Below are 22,808 nucleotides of genomic sequence, written 5' to 3' on the forward strand. Positions count from 1 at the left end.
AGGACTCAGCTTAGTGTGGTAAACCAATCTGGCCCTTGGAAAGCAACATTCCTTCTCCTCATTCCCCTCTCCCCTCGCCACCACCTCTCACTGCACATGTGCGCATGTAGTCTCCTCCATCCTGGTTGGTAGAGCAGTAAGAGAGACTTTGCTTGACTCTGGCTAGGATTTTCTTTGACTGTTGTGCAAGTGGAAAAAAATGAAATTGTAGTTGTATGTTCCCCCTTATTAAAATTAAATCAGTGTTAGCAGTTTAAATAATTATAATGGAAATACTTAGCATTTAGGTAGTGCTTGACATTTTTTAAAAGTACTTTGCAGATGTTAGTTAATTATTCCTCCCAATGTCCGGATGTGGTAAGGATTATCACTCCCATTTTATATAGGGGAAGACTGAGGCAGAAAGGTTTATTGACTTGGTCATGTCTACTGAAGAACTAGGACTTTGAGATAGGGAACTCCTAGCTTCCACCCCATACTCGTTTTGATTGCCTCAATGTCTTTTTCTTTTAATTCTAATGCAAACAGTGATAGCATGGCCAATTAAAATGAGGAGCTCTGCTGGTGTAACATTCTGGTTTGCTTCACTCGTAAATTGAAACTGAGGGTGTTTCCTCTGACCTCCAGTGGGGATTAAGATGAATGTTTGTTGTGCATCTCCTGATTTTATGGATGTTTGCATTTTGTAAAGGTTTATAAAGCAGATATGTGCTTGATTCAGTAGGGGACGCTTTTTTGTTCTGTTATCCAGAATTCAGGAGTGGTGGGATTTGGGTTTTGCCTTTGGGAGAGAGGTATTCTGAAATACCTCCTGTGACGTTATTTATATAAACTGGGACCATATAGAACATGGTTGCAACCAAGGTCCTGTAGTGGCACCAAATCTTATGTAAAGGGGGTCATATAAGGTGTCTAAGACCAGGTTATGGGTTACTGGTTATGATTATGCTGTCTGTATCATTTTGTAGTTGAAGTTATAAGTATTGGCTGTATACTGTCTGTATTTCAAATTGGTGCTGTAGTTCTGGGGCCTCCCCCCCCGCCATTTCTCTCTCTGTTCAACTGGAAGGCATTAGACACTATATCCTCTGTCTTGATTTCAGTAGTCTGAAACTACGTTACAAGCATGCAGCATTGTCAGCCAGGGCTTTGTGGACTATTTCTAGTTTTAGGGGAAACTACACCTCTACCTCAATATAACGCTGTTGTTGGGAGCCAAAAAATCTTACCACGTTATAGGTGAAACTGTTATATTGAACTTGTTTTGATCCACCAGAGTGCACTGCCCCGTCCCCCTGGACACTGCTTTACCGCGTTATATCCAAATTCTTGTTATATCGGGTGGCGTTATATCGAGGTAGCGGTGTATATGATTTCTATGTCACCACACTAGCCAGGTGCAATATCATTTTGTGACCTTTAGTACAGTTCTCTGCTTCTTTTTCTCCCCCATAACTAGTAATAATTAAGCTCAGTGTTGAATGGATCTAATGTAATCTGGTTTGGAGCATAAAGAAGGTTTTCTACATAAATGTAGAAAAATATAAATGACCTGGGTATGCATGAGTTGGTTAAAACCTTGTATGACTGACAGTGCTCCCCATTAAAATCTGTGCAATTGCTGTTTGCAGGTAATTAACATTACAGTGGTATTCCTCATACCAAGTACAGGAAATACTCTGGTAGTATCAATCTTATGAAAAGTAAAACTGTACAGATTTTAATTAAAAATCAACATTTTTGATAAAAATGTATATAAAATCAACATTAAATATTATAAAACTGTGCAGAAGATGTTTTGAATTAACTAACATGCACTAACTCATACACATGATTTCTAAGGATTGCTGAGTTTAAACCATTTCCTGTAAGCTTTCCGAGGGGAGAGTTAATTTAAAAGCAGCCTTTGCCACATCACTCAGTGATGTTTTATTTTGCAAGTCTTGTGTAAAGTGGAAATACAGATGTGCATGCACACACGTGTGTGTGAGCAGACACACAGTCTCAGTAAGGAATCTACTAACTAATTCATATCTAGTAAAGTACTTAACAGCAGGTCAAAGTGCAGTGCTGGATGCAGCTGCTGCAACCAATGCTATGTGAGATACTTCTGAAGCTGAGTTGGTGATTGCGGGAGGGAGGAAAGGGGTGGAGAGAGATCCAGACAGCAAGGGCTTTGTATATTCAGCTAAAAATACTGGCCTTTCACTGTCATAGTGACTGTCATCTTCACAGGCAAGATATTGCTTTGTTTTTCTTAAACAAAACCTGGCAAGCTGGATGAATCAAAGTTTCTTTCAATTCATGCAAAAGTGCTTGCTGCACAATGAGTTGCTCAATGAAAACATAAATTATCTGCATAAGAAGATGAAGTGTAATCTAGTCCCAAACAGATCTCTCTCCTCTGAGAATACAAGTCTAGCTTTTTTCTCTCACTTTTCTCAAAGACTTATTTTTTTACTTTATGTGAAAAATCTGCTTTTCTTTTTAAATTTTTTTTCCAGAGAGAGTGCGAGTAATTTGCTGTACGAGATCCACTTGTCGTCAAATTACACGTCTGGCCAGCAGTGTCCAACGAATGACTCGAACCAGACATATCGTTTATTCCTAAGTGCTGAACAGTGTAAAGGTAAAACTTTCTCTTTTTGAAGAAGTTATAAAAGTGCCTGGGTTATGTTTCCACATCCATTTTGATTCCTCATCTAAGTAGCTCACTTGCACACTGGCGAGTGTGGATGCTATGTTTTGTCTCTTGCTGCAGTAGTGTTCAGATTTAGTATAAAAAGGAAAAGAAAAGCACTTGGGATTTTGAGAGTTCAGAGATGCCACACTTGATACTTGCTAATTTTCTGGAAGCAATGTTTACGTCAAATACCTTTTGTTCTTTTGTCATTATTGACACATGGCGGGAACTCTCTAATCTGCTCTGCCACTGATCAGACCTACCTTTACGCAAAGTCTGTTGAGGACTTCGGATTTCTGCTAAATATCTATTCCTTTGGATCGCAGAGGAAACTATATTCTTGCTAGCTGTGACTGGGTGTGGGCTGGTCCTGATTTTGATATTAGTACATACACGGAGCTAGTTACAAGTTAGTGCTTGTACAGAGCCTTGAAAATATGAAGTGCTATTTTAAGTGCCAAGCAGTAGTAATGCGAACTGTGATATGAGCGCCAGCATGATAGAGAGGGAGTGGATTGGCTCAGATACTAATGAGGTGCCTGGCCCTGCAAGGTACTGAACAATGTCTGTGTGACCTGACTGCTGCTCTGGAAGTCAATGGAGTTGAGAGCACATGGCAACTTGCAGAAGGTACTCAGCACTTGGCAGAGGTGAGCCCTAAAGGAGGGAAGCAGTGATGTTCAGCCTGAATAATAGCACAGGACAGGGAATTAGGTGACTTGAATTCTATTCCAGGCTATCCTACCAATTAACTCCACGACCTTCAGCAAGTTGCTTAACTGCTTTGTGGATCAGTTTCCCTCCTAATAAAATGGGAACCGTGACAGTTCTTGGGGCAGCCAGGACCGTGGGTCACCTTGTTACTCCCTTCCCCCAGCATGAGGGAGTCTTGCCTGTGTCTGGCTGAATGTCAGATCCTTTAATCTGCTCACACACTCTCCTCTGGGCTAAGCCAGCCCTACCTTCGCCTTGCAGGCTAACAATAGGAGCACCCCCACCCCCAAGTGCCTTTGAATCATTCCCTTGTGCTATCTAGCACCTGACACTGGCTACTCACAGAGATCCCAGATCCTCTGCTCCCCGAGGTGCAGCATACCCAAGTTTACTGGTTTTACCTCAGACCACCGCTCCTGTGAACCACACAGTGTCTGTGAGCACTTATTTATAAAACAAAAGTCAGTTTATTTAAGAAACAATAAAGATTATCTAGAAACAAGAGAGAATGATGGAAACAAATGGTTACAATACAAAACAAAATCATAAAAGGTGAACCTGCATCTGTACTTTATTAATAGTTACCTTTCCTCTCTAATAAAGTAGGTTTTCCCCATCAAGTTCAGTCTGTTACAGAGCTGGTTGGTTTCTCAATAACTGGGATCTAATTTTTCATGAGAACACCTTGCTTCTCAAGATGTCTCCTCAATGAACGGATTCAGCAGGCTGCTTCTTCCTCTGTGTTATACTGAAAACAGCCTTATGTTTCCATTCACAGAGGGCGAACCGCTGTCTTGCAAAGTTCCTTTTTACCTCCAGTTGCTTCAAAGTCCATAAAGCATACTTTATATTGAAAGATATTATTCCTTAAATATTATTCGTACAGACACCTCACCATGATTATGAATCTTGGCAAGTTATGAGCTTTCTGTATATACCTTACATGTTACCCTTTATGGATAAATATCTTGAAAGACGTGTGTCTGCTGTCATGAGTTTGTCAGGTCTGGGGTGAAGAACAGGGGACCCTTTTCCAAGGGGTTTTGGTGCCACAGGAGTGTGGTGCTTTGCCACATTGGCTGATCCAGGTACCACATTTACCCTGCCCCACCCCCAGCTCCTCCCATGGTAGACCTGCCATTAGTTAAAAGCAGGGCAATGATTGAGCAGGTTAAAGATATCAAGCAATGTGTTAATAATGATGGGAGCCCTAATGAAGAGCCAAGGGCATCTGCCAGTAGCCATCAGAAACGTCATCCTCTGAGAGTTAGAGATTGCCCTGTGTGGCATCACTTGCATGCTCTCATGTCTGTTTTTTCTCTCTCTGTGCATAGGTCACATCAGCTGTAATGTGAATTGTGTGATCGCATCCCACTGGTAAATTACGATAATAGGTTCTAATGAAAGAGCAGGATTTCATACAAAGCTCTCCCCAGTCCGCCCCCCTCACCTCCCCAACCACACACCTTACATATAAAATGAATGAGGCAGAAAGCGTAATATTCTGTTGTGTTCATATCAGAACTCAGGAGTAAGTTTGGGGCTCACAGTATGTCCATGCTGCAATTAAAAACCCGAAGCTGGGCCGTGCCAGCTGAATTGGGTTTTCGGGGCTTGGACTAAGAGGATGTTTAATTGCATTGTAGAGACTGGGGCTGGAGCCCAGGCTCTAGGACAGGAGTTCTCAAACTGGGGGTCGGGACCCCTCGGGGTTGTGAGGTTATTATATGGGGATTGCGAGCTGTCAGCCTCCACCCCAAACCCCATTTTGCATCCAGAATGATGTTAAATATATAAAAAAGTGTTTTTAATTTATAAAGGGCGGGGGGGGAGTCACACTCAGAGGCTTGCTATTTGAAAGGGGTCACCAGTACAAAAGTTTGAGAACCACTGCTCTAGGACCCTGTGCAGTGGGAGAGTCCCAGAGCTCGGCCCCAGCCCAAAGGGCTACATCGCAATTAAAGAGCCCTCAAGCCTGAGCCCCACAAGCCTGAGTCAGCTGGCACAACCAAGCCACCTGTGTCTGATTGCCATATAGACCTGCCCTTTAGTTCAGATCCAAAATGAAACTCTAGCAAATCTTATTTATCAGAGTAGTCTCATTAACATATGGGATTATTACTTGAGTGAGAGTGTCAGGATCTTGCTCTTGCTTTCATTTTCTTGAGGAACTAGTATTTTTCTTAGTGCTCCAACTTCTCTTAATTGTTTTCATATAGGAGGGAATTTAGGTTCAATCAATACTTTTAAATGTTATGGTTGAATGTAATTCAAAGGTAGGATTTTCATAGCTGGAGGTATATTGGTTTGTCTAGCTTGCAGTTTTTTAAACTTAATTTTCCCTGACAATTTGCCTAACTCTCTCCAAAAGAGGAAAAATCCCCAAAGCCTACACCAGATTGTCTTATTAATATGTTGATATTGTAGTAAAGCAAATATTTCATGCTCTTTGTTTAGGTTGGCTAGATTTTAGCTGGTGATTTGTATTGATTAATTACAGTCAGGATTTTAGAAGTACATTGTCTTGAGTTAGGAATCTATGGAAAAAATCACAAGCATTCTGAAATGGGGAACAAATGTGCAGTAGTAATAAGGAGAAAAAATGAGGGCAATTAGTGTAAGGCATTGGAAGAGTTTATTTAGAATATTTAGAATTGTAAATTTTTAATTTTTTTAAAGGAACACTTTCTACTAGTCAGAGCAAGAGGCTTGGGGTCAGGATGGCAGGGTTCTGTTGAGAGCCCCCCACTGTGTATACTAGGCACTGTACAGACATAGTAAGAGACAGTTTCCGTTCCAAAAGACTCACAGTCCAAATAGACAAGTCACACTAAAGGTGGGAGTAGAAACGGGAGCAGAGAGATGCATTGATTTGATCAAAGTCATACAGCTGATCAGTGACAGACCTAAGAATGCATCGTTGATCTCCTTTTCCTCAATCCAATGTTTAACCACTAGACCAGTGTTCCAGCATTTCTTATTGGAGCATTCCTTTTCCAGGCCCTGAGGAGCTGGACTGCATCCAGCATGAGGGCAGCACTCCTTTCTGATCTTGTTTTCATTGTCTTGTATTTAATTAAACCTTTATATTTGCCATAAATGTACACGACACTTTATAGAACATAGGAAAGACACATGGGCCGCACCTTAAGGAGATTAGAGTCTAAAACATGGAATGAGGGGGCAGAGGCTAGAAAAGTGATGAGCTAAAATAAAGCACCATTGTACATAAAATCCTGGAAGCCTACTCTTCAGTTGCCTTGTAAAATTATAATGAACACCTAGGGACAAAATCTGCTTGCCCACCCAAGGTGGAGGAACATGATGATTATGTAAATGACTAATTATGTATTACTAAACAAATAGGATTTTTGCAAGGCTCCTCTATGGACAGATCACCATATAAATGTAAATTGGTAAGAGAGGCAGTGTCTTCTAATAGATAGAGTGCTGGCCATCGGCTTTGCGTTCTAGTGCCAGCTCCTGCCACTGGGTTGCTGGGTAAACTTGGGCAAGACACTTATTTGTCTGTGGCAAGGTTGCCCTAGCCATAAGATGGAAATAATGATACAGATCTCCTGGTAAACCACTGAGATATCTAGGGATGAAAAGCATTTATTATTATTTATGTATGTATTGTGTAAAGGGTGCTTAATCAGGACTCGAGGAATATTTTTGAAAACAATCACTCGTCTTCTTGATACCAACCCTCCTTGGCTCATGTGTGATCTTGTGGTTATAGAATATGTGGTAGGATTTTAGCAAGCATAAGACTTCCCTGTGCCTCAGTTGTAAAATTGGGTAACAGCAGGGACCTCCCTGACCAGAGCAGATGCTGCATGTGAACAGCGTTCTCCTGGGTATAAATATATCACAGTATAAAAGGAAAAGCACTGAGAGCAGCTTGCTTTCTGGTGTGTTGACCCTGTTCTTGGAACTGATGGTGATGATTCCTTTCTCCTGAGATCATCATTCCAGAGTGAGTCTAGGGACAATACCTACCCCCAGCCAATTGGAGAAATCAGCTCTCGGAGTAACAAGCAGACTTTCCAAGATTATCTGCTTGCCAAGATATAGATTCTTGTTAGGTTTATTGCTCCACTTGTTTTACTTCTCACCTGAACTTTATTATAGCTTCTTTGTTTTATTTTCTCCTCCAAAAGGAGCTCATTTTATGACTGTGAAATGGAGAAATAACAGAGAAGTTAATTTGACTAAATCTCAGTGGGGTGAAAAATCCTTAATTTATTCCATCCCACATAAAAACCAGTGTTTGTAATAAACAGGTTATTGTGTGCCAAGATTTTCAAGAAACATTACCCAGGGCAAAGCAGCAACATATAAACTGGCCACTTGAGTCACTGATGCTTGTATAATTTTTCAAATAGTTCCATGCATGCTCCTTCCCTGTGCCAGGGAGACGAGACCTAGGTGGATTTTCTTATCTAATCTATCTTTTTCTAAGGTTGCTCATCACCATGGTATTAAAGTAAGCTTTCTGCTTCAGAAAACATCTTTGGATGTGACATTAGTCAGTCCAAAACATGTGTTACTTACATATTTTGTGGAGTTTTTAGTAAACAGGTACCTAGTGCATTTTATCTTTCAGAAATCCAAATAAAAGATAGAAATTCTAGGGTTCCAGCCACCACATGGTTGGTTGGTTGGTTTGTTTTTCTGCAATGTTGCTCCTCTTCCTCATCTATCCTATAGAATTCTCCTTGATGAGAGAAAGGCACTTTATTTGCTACTGAAAAACTGTTGCAATTCTCTGAAGAGTGTAAGGGGGAGATTTTCAAAGGCACAGGTAGGCTTTAGGCCTCTGGCTGCCAGATTTTCAGTGGGAATTTGGTGCCTTTGTGCTGTTTGAAAATACTCCCCTATGTATCTTTTGTCCAGTGGCAAAATCAGTAGCAGTACAAGTACTTCATGACATACTATGCTGAGCATTGGTTCATAGCTTTTCTGCTCAACTTTCTCAGTCAGTGCCCACCAATTTCCATTCAGTTACCACCCACAAATGAGCTTGGACTATTCCATACCTCTCTTGTGAGCATCCCGTGTGCCATTGTGGGGAAGAATATAAACAGCTGAATTGGGAGATGGCGCTGGGGTGACCTAGCACAGAAGCAGATCATTAAGGTGGGGATGGGGGAAGCACAGAGCACTAATCAGAAGAAGCCGAAGTATCTGTGTAATAGTGATTGGAAACCACTTGTCTAGAGCTTTTCTTTTCAGTGCCGTCAATTTTATGATTTAAGCACTCTCAATAGTTACTAGGCCTTTCACCAAACATTCCTTCTCTAGACAATATTTTTTATTTTGCCATAGGCCCTTTTAGAATAAAACATAATGTTGCGCTGCTTTAAGCTAGCAATTTTTCAGTGGGCAAGAGCAGGAAAGGCTGAGAGGACTTTTCTGTACTGAGTACACATGGCTGGCAAGAACACAAGTTAGTTTAGGCTCCACATCATATTTAACAGAATGTGATTGCTTTTTGAGTTGGTGGGGAGTAGTTGTCAGAGTGGTCTTCTAAGTGTCACCCCCTAGAACAGAGCTTCCCAAATTGTGGGGTGCGCCCCCTTGCTTCCACATTTGGCTCCATCCCCAGCCTTGGCATGACTCTACTGATGGCCCTGCTCCAGCCCCTAGCCTTGCCTCTGGCCATGGCCCTGCTCCCGGCCCCAGACCCACCCCCAACTTCAGCCCCTTACCCCCATGCACTCCCTGAGCTTTGGCCCTGCTGGCTCTGGGGGGACACAGATACGGGTAAGGGGGGTGCAATCCTCTAAGGTTTGGGGACCGCTGTCCTAGAGGAACAGGAATCAGTCTGTAGTTATTGGTTTATTACCACTTCCTAAAGTGCACATGTTCTATTAATGAATGTGTCATGTGCTTTCCTGTAGGACAGGATATAATTGTAATAACCAGTGGGTCTAGAGTGCATTAGGGTCTGGGAAAAGGAGGAGATTTGAGAGGTGGGCAATATTATTAAACAAATTGTGTTGGAAAGTTTGTATCTTACTTCATTTAAATAATTTTAAATGGGCTCATAACCCTGTCAAGCGTTGTCCGATATTGTAAAAACTAATTGGGCAAAACCATTTACGTATTGAAAGCCAACAGTCAGCTCTCCCAACGATCAACTCTCTAACATCACATCTCTCAAGAAAGACCAGAAGGACAAGTGGGCCCTAAAAGTTATCAAAAAAAGGGCTCTGATGGATCAAGAAGAGAACTAATATCCAGAGCGAAGTCCTATTTGCAGAGAGCCCTCTCCTCATCCGCCTCTCATTTACACAAAGGGAATAAGAGCTTGATTACCTTAGCATTGATCACAACTGCCATGGAATCTCTCATGAAGAGAGGAGGCCTTTACAATAGGCAGGGCCCAAACTGCTTAAGTTTATTTTCGGATAAAACCAACACCTTACTCATGATACGGAAATCAGCAGGGAACAGTCACCAGGGCAAAATCTCTTGGTGTTTTTGGGTTTTCCCCTTGTGTTCTCCTGTTGCAGACTGATGGCAAAACAAATGGCTGGGAGAGGACACGTTTGTCTGTATGCCTTGATTGAGACTGAGGGGGTGTGTTATAGGTAGACTTGGCAGAATTCAATTTTTATTTTTTTATAATTTTGATACCTATCAATTTTTATTTTTAGCATTTTTCAATATTTTTTCAAGTTTAAATCTGCAGAGTTTCTGGAAATTATGCGGGAGTCAGACAATAATTGTTTAATAACAGATGTTGAGATTCAAGTCGTTAAAGGTTTATAAACATTAAAACACAAATTGTCAAAACATACAAAGTAAATATCCTTAAATTCTAATATAATCTCAAGGAGTATTTGTCTTTGTGCAAATTTCTATTATCGATCAAAATATTTTTGTTGGTTTGTATATGCATGGTGAAATTTACATTTACCAATATTTACTGATAAAAATTTAATCTTTTCAAGTCTGATTATAGGTTCAGGTGACTCCCTTCTCCCAGCATCTCTTTAGAGATGGATTACTCTCTTTTCTCATTGGGGGCATTTACATGAAATTACCCTTCAACGGTAATCTTAGCAAAACCAAGATTTATTTGAGAGGAGGTGGAATTAAAACAAAATAAATAGTTTGCTTAACATCTCTAGATTTACACTTCTTGTAAGCAGGATAAGGTCTTCTTATCTTAGAGTGGAGAAAAAAGTGAATTGCTTACATCTCTTGAAAGCAATCCCCTTTCTCACCAGTCTGGCCTGACTGTCAGCATCAATTACTGTCCAGATACCAACAAAACCTCAATTTTCCCCCTGGACATCCTTATTAAATTTTTTTAATGGAACAAGTTTTTCCAAGCTCTTTTCTGGAGACAAACACATACAATAGACATTAGTAAAACAGTTTCATTCTCTACCTTCTAGGAGATTGTCCATTGTGAAGAGAAAACCCTTGACATTGATGAGTAGCTGTCTTTCAAAGACTTGAAAAGATATCTCAGATACAACCGTTCACAGACCACTTTGGTTGGCAGTGCCACTTTTGGTTAGACCTCTAGGTAACACCCCCCACCCCGCCCCAGTATTTTGGTTCTTAATATTGACTATGTGCTATGATCTACATCAATTTGTAAGAGTAGCCGTTCACAGAGCACTGGTGTAATGTGTTCCATGAGGAGTATCACGTAATGCAAGATCGACCCTCTTCTGCATTTGCTGAAGCTTCTGAATAGTCCAAACATTTAATCCCGTGTGGAGCACATTGCAGTAATCTAGCCTTGAGTCACAAAGGCATGGTCTTCATTCAAAGGAAAATGTTTCAGCCTCCTTGGCAACTGCAAGTGATGAAAAGACACTCCTGGCAAGTGGTCCGATATGGTCATCCAACAGCATATGGAAATCCAACAAGACCCATAAAATGAGAGTTACTATAACAAATGGACATGCTCTTGATATCAGGAATGAGACTATAATCTGCAACACTCCTTCCAGTTGCTATCTCACCATTTATAAGAACTACTTAGGTGTTATCTGGGTGGAGCACCAACCTGCTAGTCCATATCTGGATCCCAATCTGTTAAACTGAACAAGTCTCCCAGCTGTGCCAACTATGAGTACACTTTTTGCCACAGCACTTTCTAATGAGATTTTTTTTTTTTATTCTCTAGCTCTATCCAGACAATCTTTCATCCATGCATTGATCATCTTAATCTTGATTACTGCAATCTCCTAATCTTTGGTGTTCTGGACATCCGCACCATCCCCTCTCAGCCATACAAAATGTAGCTTGTAAAATTGCCTACTGATAGTCCACATTATCATCATCTTTGAATAACTCCACTGACTCTGCTTTCTACATCACCTCTGATTTGAAGGGTTTGCCCTTGCTTTAAAGATCTTATGCCACTCTGACTCTCTCCTATTTATCCCACCTAGTCTGACTGTTGTCTTCACTCCCTCTGCTCTGCTAGCAACATGAGCCTTGATACCTTAATCTGTTTCTACTACAAGTAGCTCCATACCGTTGTTCATGGTACTCTATATGAATCATAGGGTGAGAAAAGACTGCAAGGTTCATATAGTCTAACCCCCTGCCAAGATGCAGGGTTTGTTGTGTCTAAACCATCCAAAACAGATGGCTATCCAGCCACCAATAAATGAAATGCCCTTCCAACCCTTATCTGCTAACCACTGCACTCTCATCATTTAAGTCTGTTATGAAAGCACTTCCTCTGGGGTGACCACAATAAATGAGTCACTTACATCCACTAATGTCAGTGAACGGAGAGGAGCACCTCCGTGGATGTGTATGTGACTATATTTTGAGCAGTGACATGAACCTTCTTACGTAACTTCTTGTTCTTCTTAACTTGATTCCATCTCCGCTGTTTGTCATCCTCTCCTGTTTTAGCCTGTTAGGAATATAGAATGTGGAAGCTTTTCAAGGCAGGGACTATGTCATTCCATATTTGCAGTTATGTACTAAGTATGCTTGTGTGTACCATAAATTCCCCACAACAACCTATTTCATTGTTGTGTATTTTGTCTTACAGTAGTGCCCAGAGGCCCCAGTCCAGGATCCCAGGCCCCATTATACTAGATGCTTGTAAATTAGACCATCCCAGCCTCTCACATCTCACCATCCAGAATTATGGCAAAGTACAGCAGGTGGATGACACAGACAAAATAGAAACTGGAACCAGTTAACAGGAACATGTTATGCACAGTAGTTACAGCAATCCCAGTTTACCAGCAGCTTAGCTCACTGCTGTCAGGTGGTAATAGGCCTAAGAACCAAGACGACCCTGAAAATGAAAAATAATGAGGGCTAATGTTTTGGATGAATATTTAAGCAGGTTGGGGAGAAGATAGACAGTAGTTCTCATGATTATTGAACCTCTCCAATTGTAGGGTGTTTTTTTCCTTTGTGAAGGTGATAATTCATCATGGCTGTCAATGGGAAGATGAAGTTGCCTGGATGACTATTTAAAACAAAATTTCCTTTCCCTCTTAGCTTGCTCTACTAAAGGAACTAATTGCAAAGCTATAAGATTAATTGGCACTTAACCCTGTGGCTATGCTGGGTTTTTAGCTTACATTTGTTGTTTAAAAAGTAAATTGGGAGAATTAGTAGTTTTCTGATGTTAATTGCTAATTTTTTAGAGAAGGGTAGAAACTGGCATGACCATGAAGTGAAATGCCAATCGGGACAGAAAGGAATGGGTACAAAAGTAGAAGTTCCATTTTTTAAAAATAATTTGCATGCTTTATCTGGAGTAAGGATATTTCAATAACACGTAAAAACAAGTGGAACAAAAAGATGAGTTCCCTTTTTTTTTTCTCACTCTAGGCCTCCATTTTAACCTCAGTGTCTGTTACAGCTATGATGATAAAGTGGTTATCTATTTCCTCACACCCCTGCTGGGCAGCTGAATTCTGCCTATGGCTGGATCATTATTTGATAACAACTGAAGGGCAGCATGCCACGCATCTTACAGAAGGCATAAAAATGCCTGGTCTGGACCCAGAACCCTTGAAATCTATAGAAGACATTTTTTATTGTCTTTGCTTTTTGGTGTATTGATTAGGATTCTTCATTTTTATAGTCCCTGTTGCATGGTACTCAGGGACAATTTTTTTTTTTAGTTTTTAGGTGTCTAAAGATAAAGAGCTCAAAATGGAAATTAAACACATGGGCAGTTTTGTAAATCTCACAAGGTGCCTATCTCTATCTTTAGGCACTTAAAAACATTGAAAATCAGGACTTATTCAGAAAAAATGAGATAAAACTACTGCTGTAAACTGCCAAAATGAACATCATTAAAGGATTGTTGGAGTTGCCTAAATAAAAGTTGACCCAGTGTTCCTCCATTGTAAAGAATAAGACAAAAGTTAAAATGAACTAAACCCACAAAATCAAATGAAATATAAGATGAATTAATGTCCTGCACCATGTTTTTCAGGTTGGTTTTCATTGGGTAGTTGTAATACATTTCTTTTCTTACTCATCCTGTTGGCATTTTAGTTATTTCATTTGGTGATGAGTCCTGTTAATCTGAGAAAAATTCACATTATTTTAACATTGTGCAGGGATTAGATGCACTTCATAAAAATGGTGGTATTTCCATTTAATATTTGTTTTCTGGCCTCATTGTGGAATGTACTTGTCTATGCATATAACAAAAAGGCAGTCACTGCCCAGAGAACTTACAGTAAAATGTAATGTTTAGCCAATAGAAATGTGGTTTCCTGAAGGCTTATTTTTAAGAAAAATTGGTAGAATCTTGGCTCCATTGAAGTCTCAGTTACCATTGACTAAGATGGAACCAGGATTTCACACAGTGCATTATTAAATTCAGGGCTTTGTACTTGTGATTTCAACTCAGTCCATTTATAATAGCTATACAGAAAGAACCTGCATTTATCTGTCCATTGGTTTCTTGTGGCTACAGTCCACAAATGATATCCCCAAAGCTTGTTTGCTAATACACAGCAGTCTTAGTGATAGCAATGTCTCTTGGCAGCCATTGGAAATGACTGTTATTAAAAACCCTATGTTTCTCATTAGAACAACTTTATTATGCATATTGTTTAAATATAGATTACTAATGAAATGCCTTTTTATTGTTTTCTCAGTGAAGACTTTCAGTGTAAAGTTAATTTGCAGTGTTATGTAAATTCTGTTTAACTTCAATCAAGTTTTTAATTATGTTTTTACTATAGTAATTCCCATTTGATTTGTCATTTCCTGTTAGGTATTTAACATTGTGCAGGGTGTGGGTTTTTTCCTCCTCTTTTCCTCCCTTTTCACTTTTTGACCTGACATGGAATGTACTCTTCACTTTTAGATTGGATGAGTATGATTTTCTTCCATGCATGCATGATGGAATGAGAAAAAGTTACACAAAACCAATATTGGAAATATTGTAGTTAATCTATTGATTAGGAAAGAAATAAAATTGATTGAACAGGCGTAACTGTGCTATTCCAAAGACATCTTTTGTGCTCTTTCATATGGCCTTCTTTTGTCTGATTGCTCTTGTTCAGTGAGCCTTTTATGCCAACAGTGCTTGGATTTCATTTGAAATATCAATGCGTTTTAGCACTTAATGCATTTAATGATTAGGGTTGAGGCTTTCTGACACGGATAACAATTGTCCCAGCAAACACTTACCCAACATAAGGCTCTGATGGATAAATGGATCTTTCTTTGGCAACCAGTCAAATTACAAATCACTTTGGTGAAGATAGAACTTGTCAAGTTGCATTTTTAAAACATCCGTATTGGGTAAAATGAACCTGAAATGTTCAGAGTTGAGTTAACTGTTTTTTTTGTTTGCACTCGTGATAGGAAGGAAGTCTCTTCCAGGAAACAAAAATATAACTTATGTAGTTTCTTCAAGGACCTTTTAATAAATATATTCAGCAAAAATGTGCAGCGGAGGGTAAGTTTTAGCATTCTTCTTCCATCTAGCCTAAGATTTTAAAAAGTGACTGGTGATATTGTGTATTGTGACTGTATTTGGGTCTCCAACTGAAGGTGATTTAAAGGGCTCTGATTTTCAGAAGCTGAGTTGTAGGCACTTCATGAAAATCAGGCCCATTTAGGGTGTCTCAGATTGGACACCCAGAATCACGAGTGACATTTGAAAACCTTTGCTCTAACAACATAGTGTGAAACACAAATTTCTATTTAATGTTGTAGTCTGCTTTTATTCATTCTATTTCTGAGGCAAATTTATGAAATTAACTCCCAGGTTACATGGCACCATTTAGGGTTTGGCCTCTTTTTGCTTTCTTGAAAATGCTGATATCACCCTCCCCTTTTTACTTCACCAGACTGTGCATAAATCCTAACATTTAAAAATAGTTTAAGTATTAAAATAAGATGATGGATTGGTGGAATAGAAGTTACACTCTTGTGTCTGCCTTCCGGTTAAGTCTCCCGCAACAGTACATGAGTATGGAAGGGGAGGGAAGAGACCACAGATTATCTACCCAGGATGTAAGCTCAACTATCTTACACCAAAGTCCCTGTGTTTACTTGGCATATTTTTGAATCCAGAGTGGTACTGGATAGACTTTATGTGTGCTTAATGTGGATCACTGTCTCAGTATCAGAGAGAGGTTACCATGAGTTAACCATTCTGTGGAGATTACTTGTATACTCATAAATTTGCTCTTAGATATGGGGTAGTCTTTCAAAGTGTTGGCCTAACTCTTCTACCATTGAAGTTAATGGGAGCTATACCAGTGTAATGAGTTCTTGTAGAATCCTACCAGTAGAATGCCTGTATACCTTTCATCCTGAGTTGGAGCTACTATTCCAGTGCTGCCGTATATCACTGCCAGTCCATCAGACCTCATTTACAATGGAACTGGAGCGCTGGAGGGAGATGGGAGCTTTGGTTTTCTCTACAAAACCCCCACATTTCTATATACAATATACTCAGTTTCAGATGGGAACTGTGACAATATTTCATGGGCAGTTGTAGCACGGTGGCCATCCTGCTCCTGCCCTGGAGAGGGCTACAGCTGGGAAAAGAGAGGCTGATTGGGGAAGCAGCCACAGGTGAGGCCACACCCCAAACCATCACTAACTCAGACCCAACACTACACCTGTTAATTTCCTCATCAGTGGTATAAACTCTTCTTTTGGGTGGAGCCAAGCAGAAATCTTGGGTTCTGTGCTCAGATTGGCAAACACAGGGAAGACTTTTTTTTAATTGCTAAAGCTAGATCAGCTCAACCTTTAACAGTATACTAGGTACACTAGTTAACATTTAAGCCACATGTAAGGTTTTTTAATCACCCTGTAATCTATAAATCTACCAGAGTTCTATGAACTCTAGAAGCATTTTAGCAATGTTTTTCCATCACTTTATTTTGTAATAGTGATGTTCTCTGTCTCTCTTCTCAATCTCTTTTGATAACTAGGATTAATTTTCTTTGAAAGAATGGTTTCCATTTTAGTGAATTGAGTGCTGGTAAAATGTCCCAGATTGACAGTCCTGGAGACTAAAGCCTCCTTTGTATTCACAGAACACATATGGTGCAAGTTTTCCTCTCACTGAAGTTGGGCATGTACTATTGTTAAGTCAGATGATGGTTTATGTGATGTGAATAGTTGTTCACTAGGAATTGTGCTGAGGTCACCAAATAGGATTGGATAACTTTTGTTTGCTATCTAGGCTGGATTCCATTTGGTGATAGAGGCATAAGAGCTTCGTATTCTGCTAGCAATCTCTTGAAATTACATTTGATATTCTTGTCAACTCTTTGAAAGGGTTCCCTCTTATCGTTTGGTAAAGAATGCTGGTGGTTCCTCATAGCTTGTTCCTGCAAAGCTAACCCATGTCTAGTGAATCCTCAGCCATGACTACAACATCACAGATAAACCCTTTTTTATTTTTTTCCCAAACCCCAGATATCTGTATTGTCTGACACTCCTTTCTGTAACAGTATCTGAAATTCACATCCAACCCAAAATTCATTTTTATGATATCTCAATTTTACAAGTTTTAAATGCTTCCCAAGGCCTACATACAATTTCATGTTACCTGGATTTAACTATCATCCAGTGGGTTTTCTCTCTGTACACCTAATCCTTTGGAGAAGAGAAATGTTTTGGCTGATATTTTTAGCTCTCGAAGCTCACCAGTTGCACTGCTGCTGTGGAAAGGGAAGCTAAATGACAGGAATGTTGGGCCACCACATTGTGTCAGGATTTCAAGTCCACCAATGATGGAGGATATGTCTGAATATATGAGAAGAGGGAATGCTGGAACTTATTCTCTTGCCTACCACTGTAGATCTAGGTAAAGTGTCTCTACCTAACAGCTACAAAGCTACAAAGACATATCTTTGCCAGGCTAGCAAATTAGCAGGAATAGTTCATGTTATTTTTTTTTAAACTGTTCCAGACTATGTAGCATTTAAGAGGGACACCTAAGAAAAGCATGCATATACAAAAACAGAAGTCTTGTTTTTACTGTAAAAAATTGATTCCAAAAACGACAGCCAGACATCTAAGATCTCTCTGCCATTATTTTCAGAGCTCTGCATTTGTCATTCAAATATAGGTAATAAAATTGCTGTTTTTCTAAAGAGACCTTAAGGATGGAAAGAAAATTAGCCCACCCCGTCACCCCACCCAATCAAACAGTTACTCCATAATGCTACAGAAGTCAGACAGTCGGGTTGCTGCCATATGACCCAAGATTTTTTGAATCTCTTCCAAAGTGAATGAAAACTTACCCAGTTGTGTGACTATTTTTCCTATTTGTTTAAGTAAGCACTTCAGTCCCGGTGGAGTTGGAAGTGGCTGACTTTTTAAGCTCCAGTGAAAAGGGGAGAGAAGAGACCAAGCAGAAGGAATGCCATTAGCACATAGTGAAGCCAAGAGTGGTGCTATTTAGACAGCTGCACGTGTCAGATCATGCACTTGGGCCTCTGTCAAACTGCTATTTCTGTCTCTTTAGCACAAATCATAGTATCTGTGTATGTGGGGTAAGAGGGAGCGTTGACATGCTTGAGGAAGAGCACCAAAAAAGATAGGGTCTCATATATGTGCATTTAAAATTAGAAGAGTAGTTATAAGCTGCCTATTTGACTGTAATCCTTAAATTAGGAACATGGTCGAATCTGCTGTTGTAATGTCAGTAAAGCCTCAAATTAAATAGCAGGCTGACACTTTACTCCATTTAGGCATTTTACAACAGTACCATAGTTTACCACTCCTGTACTATGTAAATGGGTTCAGCATTCTCCGGTTAATAGTATCACTATCCCAAGCATTCAAAAATCATAAGTCAGACCCATTTTAATGAAAACACATGTTGGGGTCCTTTATATTAGCTGCCTGGTTTTTGACCCTTTAAAAACATTTCTTAACAACGAGGGCTAAAATCTTATTTTTTAAAACATGTGAAAGCTGCAATTTTCAAATAATGACCCGAATCAAGATGCTAGGGCTTTAAGAAAAACATCGTGATAAAATTCTGAGCAGTTAATTTCATTTGAAAATTCAAAGAAAGCATGATTTGCCTGGGGGTGAATTAGGAAATCTCCAGCAGAGAAAACTGGTCAAGAAGTATGGATTTCTTTTTAATTAACACCCCCTCACCCTGCAAACAACAAGAACAAAACGAAAACCCCAAAATTTGTGTAGCTACTTAACCATAACTTTCTTCATTGTGTTTTTTATTTGGATTTTTGTATTTGCTTGACCAATACTTGCCCAAACCAGCATGTTGAAGTATGAAACATCTTGTTCCTTGCAGTTCTACACTGTTAGCTGATATTGATATAAAGTTTCATACTGTAGCCAATAATTAATATAGTTATTAAACTGAGGCAGATCCTACATTACATGTTGTTGTGTAATAAAGTGGTATGAAGGTTCTAAATTTAAATCCAAAGAACAATGTTTTCTGCTGAAACATCGTTCTCCTCCCCACCCCCAGAACACTTACATAGTATATTCTGTCCAGGGCTTTCAATGTGCTATACAAACATTAAGCCTCACTACATCTCCATGAAGGCAGGTGGTATTATGGCGAGATGGCAGCTATTCCGGAATTGGTCTCTGAGGTTGGACACCCAAAATCACTAGTTACTTTGGAAAACTTAGTTAATTTTTACTAAAAAAATGTGAACTACTATTTAGCAGCAATTTACTGTACATTTACAGTTTTGTGGAATCATAAATTTATTATTTACTGTTCTTTAATACTAGTTCTATGGTGGCAGTTTCATATTTTCCAATGCTGTGGAGGACTTTTAAATGTAACCAAAACAAACCTGCTTTGTGTGTTTACATTTAATGATATTTCTTTTCATACTGGCTTTTGTAAAAAAACAAAAAACCAAAAAAACACTTCTATAAAAATGGGGATCACAGTTCAGTTACCCTCTGCCCCGTCACACCTCTTTGTGCAATGTATTTTCAAATGTCCTACTTGTTGCTTTCTCTAGATTCAGACCCTTAACTTTAATACAACTTTGTGGGGTAATTATTTTCCCCAGTACTGTACTATTATTAAAGCGAATAAATAAACAAAACTCAATGTGGTGGTGAGACCTATTATACTATTGAGTTCTGAAGGAGCTGTTAACATGAGTGCTGTTGATGCAATCATATTGATGGTTGGAATTATTACAGTTTGATGTCCAGGCTTTGGCTGGCCATAATAGAATGTATGGATTTTTGACACAGCAGTCAGTTCTATATCTGTTGTGTCACCTCCTCTTTAGACTCCTTAATTAACTAGCACCAAAGACTGCTCTGGTTTGCCATGGCAATGTACTCGATTGTTGCTTAATCTGGAAAACAAAAGCATTAAAAAAGGATATCATTTAAAATGCCTCAGTGACTTGATCAATTTATATTGGCTGCTTTGATCTAGTCCCTTGTAAACCAGTGTTTAAAATTGTGATGTATTCATCTGGTGCAAATATTGAGGTAAGAGAGGGGCTGAATGGAATGTGTGCTGGGAACTAGATTGTAGTATTTATGATCAGGGTCGGCTCTAGGTTTTTTGCCGATCCAAGCAAAAAATTTGACTGACCCCTACCCCAGCCCTGGCCTCCCCCCACACCCCTGTGCTGCCCCAGACTCCTGCTCCCCGCATCCCCTGCCACCCCAGCTGTGAGCCCCGCCCCCCACCCACATCCTCCTGCTGCCCCAGCCCTGGGCTCTCCTCCCCTCCCCAACTGCACCCTCCTTCTGCCACAGCCCTGGGTCACTGGTAACTCGCTCCCAGGGCAGGTCATTCAGCAGGAATTTTGGATGTGCACAGAACACAGACAGGATTCGTTTCCATATAGTTACAGAACTGCAGTAAAGTGGAACAATTTTCAGCTTGTGTGATTGGAGGATATCTGGATGTATATTATGAGACTGTCCTACATAAATGAGGAACAGTTGAGGTGCCTTTATTATTCTTTCGTTCCACTTTTGTTTCTATGGGGAATTTGCCAATGCAATATCACTGTCTTCCTTTTAAACAAATAAAACATTAAAAAAAAAAAAAAGGCAATGGCTGTTGAAAATAGCAATTCCAGTTCTAATAACCACTGGGAAGCATTTCTTGCTCAATTTTATCCTGCCTTTTCTACAGCAAGTTACAGTGGATCAGTATATTTTATTTGGGAGAAATGAAGTAACAGCTGCCCAAATTGAGCTTCAGCACGCCTGAATTTTGAGGTGTCCAAATCTGGAAGGCAGGTGCTACATTCCCTTTCTGAATATTAGATAAATCTGAGAAGGAAAAGCCAATTTCTGCTTCCATGGCTCAGAAGTGGAAATCCTCCTACATGCCTGGTACTGTATCTAAAGCTGCCCAGGTCCTCTAGTAGAGCCTCTCCTTCCTTACTTTTCATTTTAAATTCTAGTGGGATCCACGTACCTCCCTTGCTAGGCTTCAGGTAAAGAGGTGCACCCAATTCTTTCTTTGGGGGCTGCAAGATGAGGTCACACCAGTATCCCTAAAGCAGTCCGGGGAAGTCTTCTGAGGGGGATATCTGGGCCAAAGCCTTCTACTCTTTGGGCATACTTGTTCCTCGTTCACAGTGCCACCCCGTTCTAGCAGTGAGCTCTCCATTGACAGCAAGCTGCAGCATGAGGTCTCAGCTACCTCCCTCCCTCCCCCTCCCTTTCCTATTGATCATTGCCAAGGGAATGCCGGGAAATGTAGTTCTTTCCCTGTTCCATGGCTGGCTCTATAGGCAGGGAGCTAACCAAGGAACTACAGCTCCCAGGGTCCCATGTTGATTCTCAGTTCCCATGCTGGATCCTGGCCATCCCCGCAAATGTGCCGTCCCAAGCACCTGCTTGCTTTGCTGGTGCCTAGAGTCGGCCCTGTTTATGATACCGGCGAGAGTGACATTCCTAGACCCTGAAGTCACACCCTAAATGGACCCTTCTCTAGGTTTGAGAAGGCAGCTCAGTTTCTGTCCAACTGGTGGTCACAGTTGTGTTTCTTTTGCTCCTCTTTCACCACCTACTGAAGCTATTTCCATGACTGAAGACTAATCAGATTGCTCTCCTTATTCTCTGTCCCTTATTCTCCTTCCTTTACACACCTGCCTTCAGAGACCTTGCAGTGTGGCAAATCATAACCGCAAGTAGAGGAGGGCTAAGACAGCAGCCAACAGAGCTTCTCAGCACTACTTGTAGAATGGACCAGAAAAGCTTTAACTGAAAACAACTTGAAGTACACACCTCTGATGTGGAAACTGACATTATTATTTTTTATTATAGAAGTGCCTGGAAATCCCAGTGGAGATTAGCCATCTGTTTTTTCTTGACACTGTACAAATACATAAGAGACAGTCCCAGTCCTGATCTCTTGTGAATCATTATGCTTTTACCCCACAGACTATAATAGAAAATACATTTGAAACCATTGATATCCACTCTTTACTGGCTTGTTCCTATAGTCATCTCTTCCTGCCCCCCCATTAATTTCCAGAGCTTCATTTTTAATCTTTATTTATATGCTATAGGTACCCGGATAGGATAAATATAACATAAACTTGAAGCTAGTTATGGTTTTATCTGGTAAGCTGCAGAATTAGATTCTTTAAAAGCGTGTGGTAACTTCTGTTCTCTTCGTCTCCCTTTTGGATTATGCTAGCGTTAAGATTTCATGCATACTTGATGTTTCATCTCAAATGGTCTATAATAAATTTAGCGTGAATAAGCTGCACTTTTTATATATCGTAAATTTTGCCTCATAATTTCACTAATACACTTCCTGCCACCCCCCACAGCATTTCAATTACGTACTGATAAACTCTTTGACATTTAGATACTACATCAGCTGGCTCAAGAGGGAGATGTGGGTCACACAGAGCTGTCAAGAGAGCGGCGTCTCTTTTATATCCAGTTGAATAGGAAGCTCCCAGCTGCTGTGAGTTCT

General features: G+C 40.1%; 1 protein-coding gene across 13 annotated transcripts in view; it reads left to right on the forward strand.

The window, feature by feature from the left end:
• The window catches only part of ZMIZ1 (zinc finger MIZ-type containing 1), a 509,185-nt gene that overhangs the window by 117,869 nt on the left and 368,508 nt on the right, over positions 1-22,808 (forward strand). For 12 of the 13 annotated variants that reach the window (XM_050960048.1, XM_050960044.1, XM_050960038.1 and 9 more), the window contains exon 3: positions 2,505-2,629. The exons of the other annotated variant lie outside the window; for it this stretch is intronic. The gene's annotated coding sequence lies outside the window, so the exon portion shown is untranslated. The remainder of the gene's footprint in view (positions 1-2,504; positions 2,630-22,808) is intronic. 13 annotated transcript variants of the gene reach the window in all.

This window comes from Gopherus flavomarginatus, chromosome 6 (genome assembly GCF_025201925.1).
Source record: "Gopherus flavomarginatus isolate rGopFla2 chromosome 6, rGopFla2.mat.asm, whole genome shotgun sequence".
In the NCBI taxonomy this organism is placed as follows: Eukaryota; Metazoa; Chordata; order Testudines; family Testudinidae; genus Gopherus; species Gopherus flavomarginatus.